Here is a 5,897-nt window from a genome sequence, read left to right as displayed (position 1 = left end):
ATAATGACTGCTACCCCGTTGGTCAGAGTTCATGTCACCACACGGCCCATAGGTCAGGCATCCATTTTGGGACCAATCAGTTTCCACTAAAGTCAGAGACCTGCCTAGATCAGACTCCCTGAGTAGGGCTATAGACAGGGCAGTTTCAGCTAGAAAGACTAACATGCCATGTAAAGGACTCAAAGCCAGCCGACTAAGTATTAGATAAGAAGGCCCAGGAGACGGCTATATAGCCTGGGCACAATGAAATTCAACCCTACTCGTCTTGTCCTACTGCCAGTGAGCACCCTAAGGTGATGAATTATGGTACCTAAATTTAATATTCTGGTAGTATTTATTTATAGCAGTAGATCAAACTGCTTCACACCCACACACCCACCACCATTAACTTATAAAGTTTGCAGAAACCAAGAAGCCACTAGGTGGGAGCTTAAAATAGACCCTTGAAGCATCTGTACAGTTTTCATTCCGGGCTTCTCTAGCAGCCAGGAGAAAATGTGCTGCTTGAGAGGAACAACCTCTCAGATAGTGAAGCCTCAAATATATCTCTATGGTAGGAAGACGAAAAGTGTTTATTTCCAGCCTTCAAGTCAAAGAGCAGTAGACTTAGAATAAGGAAGCATAGCTGCCAGATTCAGGGAAACTAACTACTTAGAATCTTTTAAAAGATCTTTAAAAAAGCACTTACAATGGGTAGGCTGGATGCGGGATATTTTGCATATGTTCTCCCACTTAATGGCCACAAAAACCCAGTAGAATGGATACTGTTAGCTCTGTTTATGGATAAGAAAACTGAGAGGTTACATACCCAGCCTAAGGCTACATAGCTAGAGCTTACAGATGTCAGAGCCAAGGTACCTAACTTGCATCGTACTCCCAAAGCCATACTCTTTCCTCTGTACCACATTTTTCCAGAAAACGAAATTAAAAAGCATCTCAATTGTGTGTTTCCATGTCCCGTAAATGCGGTTATGGAATCTATTTATTCTTTCGAACGGGGTTTCAAGAGATCTTATTGCAATAGTTCATTAACTTGACAGCCACAGCCTTCTCTTCCAACATTATTACTGAGTTGTTAGGTTTGGGAGCTGAATTTCAAGAAGGATGTGGACAACCTGGTGTGTTTACAGATAATGGACAATGAAGGGATTGGAAACTAGATTTTAAGAAGTAGAGCTAGTAGAGAGGTAGAGATGTGCAGCCTGCAGAGGAGAGCCAGTGAATTGTCTGACTGAAGGTATATAGGGTGGTGGCTAGGAACTCAGGGGTTGGAGTTTCACAAGCCTGAGTGTGAATTCTGGCTCTGGCATTTGCTAGATGTGTGGACATGAACAAATTACCTCATGTCTACCAGCCTTGAAGTTCTTATCCATAAAAGGGTATACTAATTGAATCTACCTCATGGGTACAATTTTGAAGACTAAACATGACGAAGAATAATTGCCTGGTATGAAGTCAAAGACACAATAAGTCTTCAATGAACAGTGGTCATGTTATTAATTACAATAATTGCAGCAGTGAACTACCCACTGGTGTGAGGGTTGGGCAAGCAGAGTGGATTTCTATTGGAAAGGCTACTGTGGAGAGGATTCAAACCTTAGGACCTTTGCATACATTCCTTCCTCTGCTTTCTTCTTTCCCTTTCCCACTTGCTCGTTTATGGATCTCCTTAGTACCTCACTCAGGATTTCACTTCTTCAGGGAAATCTTCTCAGATTTCAGGATTCCATACTAAATGTTCCCCTGGTACCTATGCCTTTGCTTCAGAACGATTAAATAATGATGTTTATTATTTTAAAAAATCATTATAATATTATTAATATCATTATATTATTATTTTTAAAGATTTTATTTATTTGTGTATTTATTTATTTATTTATTTATTAGACAGAGAGAGAGAGGCAGAGACACAGGCAGAGGGAGAAGACATGGGACTTGATCCCAGTTCTCCAGGATCACACCCTGGGCCAAAGGCGGCGCTAAACCACCGAGCCACCGGGGCTGCCCATATCATTACATTATTAAGGTATAATTTACATAGCATGAAATTCATTTAAATTTTACAGCTAAATGAGTTTTGACAAATGTATGCACATATATCACCACTATCAAGATGTGAGTTACTTTGTTGATATCCAAAATTTCTTTGTGCCTCTGCATTCGCTGGGTTGTTTCCAGCTTTTGGCTTTATGGATAAAGCTGCTATGGACATTTGTGGACATATTTCTGGTCAAATGGTAAGTTGCATTCCTGCCATTAATGAATGAAAGTACCTGTTGCTCTATATTCTAGCTTATGCTTGGTATTGTTAGTTTTTTTGAGTTTAGCAATTCTGGTAGTGTGTAGTGGTAACCCGTTGGATTTTTTAGTTTCTATTTCTATAATTACTCATGATGTTGACAATTACTTTAAATACTAACTGGCCATTCATAGGTCTTCTTTAGTAAAGTATCTACTGAAAATTTTCTTTAAATGAGTTTTATGTTTTATTGAGATTTAAAAGTTAGTTATATATTCCATTGATCTATATTTCTATCCTGATATCAGTACCGCACAACTTTTTTAAAAATTTATTTATTTATTTATTCATGAAAGACACACAGAGAGAGGCAGAGAAATAGTACACTTGATCTTAGCCAAAAGGCCGAGAAGCAATAGAGGCAGAGAAATAGGCAGAGAGAGAAGCAGACACCCTGTGGGGAGGCTGATGTGGGACTCGATCCCAGGACCCTGGGATCATGACCTGAGCCAAAGGCAGACACTTAATCACTGAGTCACCCAGGCACCCCTTTACCAGACAATATTGATTACTTTAGCTTTGTAATAATTTTTGAAATTGGGAAGTATGAGTCTTTCAATTCTTTGTTCTCCTTTTTCAAGATTGTTTTGGCTATCCTGGATCTTTTGAATTTTAGCAGCAATTTGTCAATTTCTGCCAAAAAATCGCTGGGGTTTTCTTAAGGTGTGTGTCGAATCTGTCGGTCAGTTTGGGGAGTACTACCATCATGATGTTAAGTCTTCTGGTCCATGAACATGGGGCATCTTCCCATTTACTTAAACCTTCTTTACTTCAAGAGTTTGTAGTTTTCAGTATATACATCTTGTACTTCTGTCATGAAATGTATTCTTAAGTATGTTTTATGCCATTGTAAATGGAGTTCTTTTCTTAATTTCATTACAAGGATTGATTTTTTTTTAAGATTTTATTTATTTAAGTAATATCTAAACCCACTGTGGGGCTTGAACTCACAACCCCTGAGATCAAGAGTCAGGCTCTGCCAACCGAGCCAGCCAAGGTGCCCATACATGGATCAATTTTTGAGTGTTGATCAGACCTTGTGTTTCTGGGATAAACCCCACTTTACCATGACATATTATCTTTCTTAAGTATTGCTGGGTTCTACTTGCTAATATTCTATTATAGATTTCTGTACCTGTGTTTATGAGGGATATAAACAACTTCTGTAAGAGAGTGAATAGAACCGGTATTATTTCTTCCTTAATCTACCAGTGAAGTCACTGGGGCCTAAAGTTTTCTTTTTGTGAAGCTTTTTAGCTATACAAATTCAGTTTTTTTTTTAGTAGAGATAGAGCTAATTCCAGTCACCTACTTCTTACCTGAGGTTTGCTAGTCTGTACCTTTCAAACAACTTGTTCATTTTCATCAATGTTGCTGAATTGTTTAGCATAAAGTTTCAATGTTTCCTTTTGATCATATTGGTCCTAGGATCTAGAGTAGTATTCCCTCTCCCTCCCATTCTCGATACTAGTAATTTTTGTCCTTCCTTGTTTTTTCCTGATCAATTTGGTTATAAATTTATCAATGTTATATATATTTTCCAAAGAACTAGGTTCTTTGGTTTTATTGATTTTTCTGTACATGTCTGTTTTCTGCTTCATTGATGACCACACATATTTATTTTTCCCTCCTCTCATTTACTTTGGGTTTAATTGGCTCTTCCTTTTCTAGTTTCTTTTTCTTTTCTTTTTTAAAAAGATTTTATTTATTTATTCATGAGAGACACAGAAAGAGGCAGAGACACAGGCAAAGAGAGAAGCAAACTCCCGGAGGGAAGCCTGATGCAGGACTCGATCCCGGGAATCTGGGACCTGAGCCAAAGGCAGACGCTTAACCACCAAGCCACCCAGGCATCTCGCTTTTCTAGTTTCTTTTTTCTTTATTTAAATATTTTATTTATTTATTCATGAGAGACACAGAGAGAGAGAGAGAGAGAGAGAGAGAGAGAGGCACAGACACAGGCAGAGGAGAAGCAAGCTCCATGCAGGGAGCCTGACATGGGACTTGATCCCGGGTCTCCAGGATCAGGCCCTGTCTGAAGGCAGCGCTAAACCGCTCAGCCACCCAGGCTCCCCATCTTTTCTAATTCCTTAAGGTGAGAATCTGTCGTTGATTTATGCTTTCTTTTCTCATGTAAGCATTTAGAGCCATGAATTTTCCTGTAAACACCTTACAAATTTTGATAGGTTGTGTTTCCATTCTCATTCAGTTCAAAACATATTCCGATTTCCTTTTTTATCTATTTATCATGTATCATTGTTTTTGATTTCAAGTTTAATTCTGTGGTGGTCATGGAACATACTTTGTATGATTTTGATCCCTTAAATTTATTTATTTATTTATTTATTTATTTATTTACTTATTTTTGATCACTTAAATTTATTGAGAGTAATTTTATGACCCTAAATATGGTCTGACTTGGTGACTATTTCATGTGCCCTTGGGGGAAAAAATGTGCATTCTGCTGTTTTGGGGTGGAGTGTTATGAAAGGTCAGGCCAAGTTGATTAATCATGTTATCCAAGTCCTCTCTATCCTCCTTGAGTCTGTCTACTCTTTTATCAATTACGGAGAGAAGAGTGTTGAAGTCTTCAACTGTGCCTGGAATTTACCCGGTTCTCCCTTCCGTTTGTTTTATTTGTTTGTTTACCTGGCTCCACACACAGCATGAAGCCCATTGCAGGGCTTGACTCTGAGATCAAGACCTGAGCTAAGATCACGAGTTCAGACGCTTCACCGACTGAGCCAGCTAGATGAGCCAGCCCCTCAGTTCCATCTGTCTTTGCTGCATGTATTCGGAAGCTCTGTTAGGTGTAGCAATGTTTAGGTCTGACATGTCCTCTTGATGAATTCTCCCCTTTATCATTGTGAAATGTCCATCTTTATCTCTGGTCATATTCCTCGTTCTGTAGTCTATATTGCCTGATATTAATATCATATCACTACTCTATCTTTCTTTGGGTTAGTGTTTGCATGGCGCATCTGTTTATTTTACTTTTAACCTATCTGTGTATTTATATGTAGAGGTGTTTTCTTATACACAGCATGTAGTAGAGTCTTGCTTTTCTTGTCCAATCTACCTCTTTTAAATTGCCTTTAATGAAAAAAAAATAAAATAAATTGCCTTTAATGTAATTAGCAATATGTTGAGCTTAAATCTATTATTTTTCTGTTTGTGTTTTACTTGCCCTCTCTGTTCTCTATACCTGTTTTCCTCTTTTCCTGATTTCTTTTAGACAAATTGAATAGTTCCTATAGTTTCACATTTTCTCTGCTGTTGGCTTACTGGTTATACTCATTTTGTTGTTGTTAATGGTTGTGCTAAGGCTTAAAATGCACACCTTTAATGCATCACTGCCTTCAAATAGTACTATTGTTTTGCATATAGTGAAAGAACTTATAATACATTTACATGTCCTCCTCCCTAGTCTTTGTACTCTCATAGTGAATTGAATTCTTTGTAAGTGATAAACCTCATAATAACTTGTCGTTTTTTCTGCTTGAAAAAAAATTGCTTATCTTTTAAATAGATTGAAAAATAAAGGAAAAAATGGATCCTCTGTTTTGTTTTGTTGTTTGTTTGTTTGGATCCTTTATTT

At 37.7% G+C, this 5,897-nt stretch overlaps 1 pseudogene; it reads right to left on the bottom strand.

Annotated features, from left to right (window-relative positions):
- Positions 1–2,502: 2,502 nt before the first annotated feature.
- On the bottom strand, positions 2,503–2,656 carry LOC121486032 (annotated as a pseudogene).
- Between the last annotated feature and the right edge of the window lie 3,241 nt (positions 2,657–5,897).

Source organism: Vulpes lagopus, chromosome 2, assembly GCF_018345385.1.
Source record: "Vulpes lagopus strain Blue_001 chromosome 2, ASM1834538v1, whole genome shotgun sequence".
In the NCBI taxonomy this organism is placed as follows: domain Eukaryota; kingdom Metazoa; phylum Chordata; class Mammalia; order Carnivora; family Canidae; genus Vulpes; species Vulpes lagopus.
This window is presented reverse-complemented; position numbering and strand designations above follow the sequence as displayed.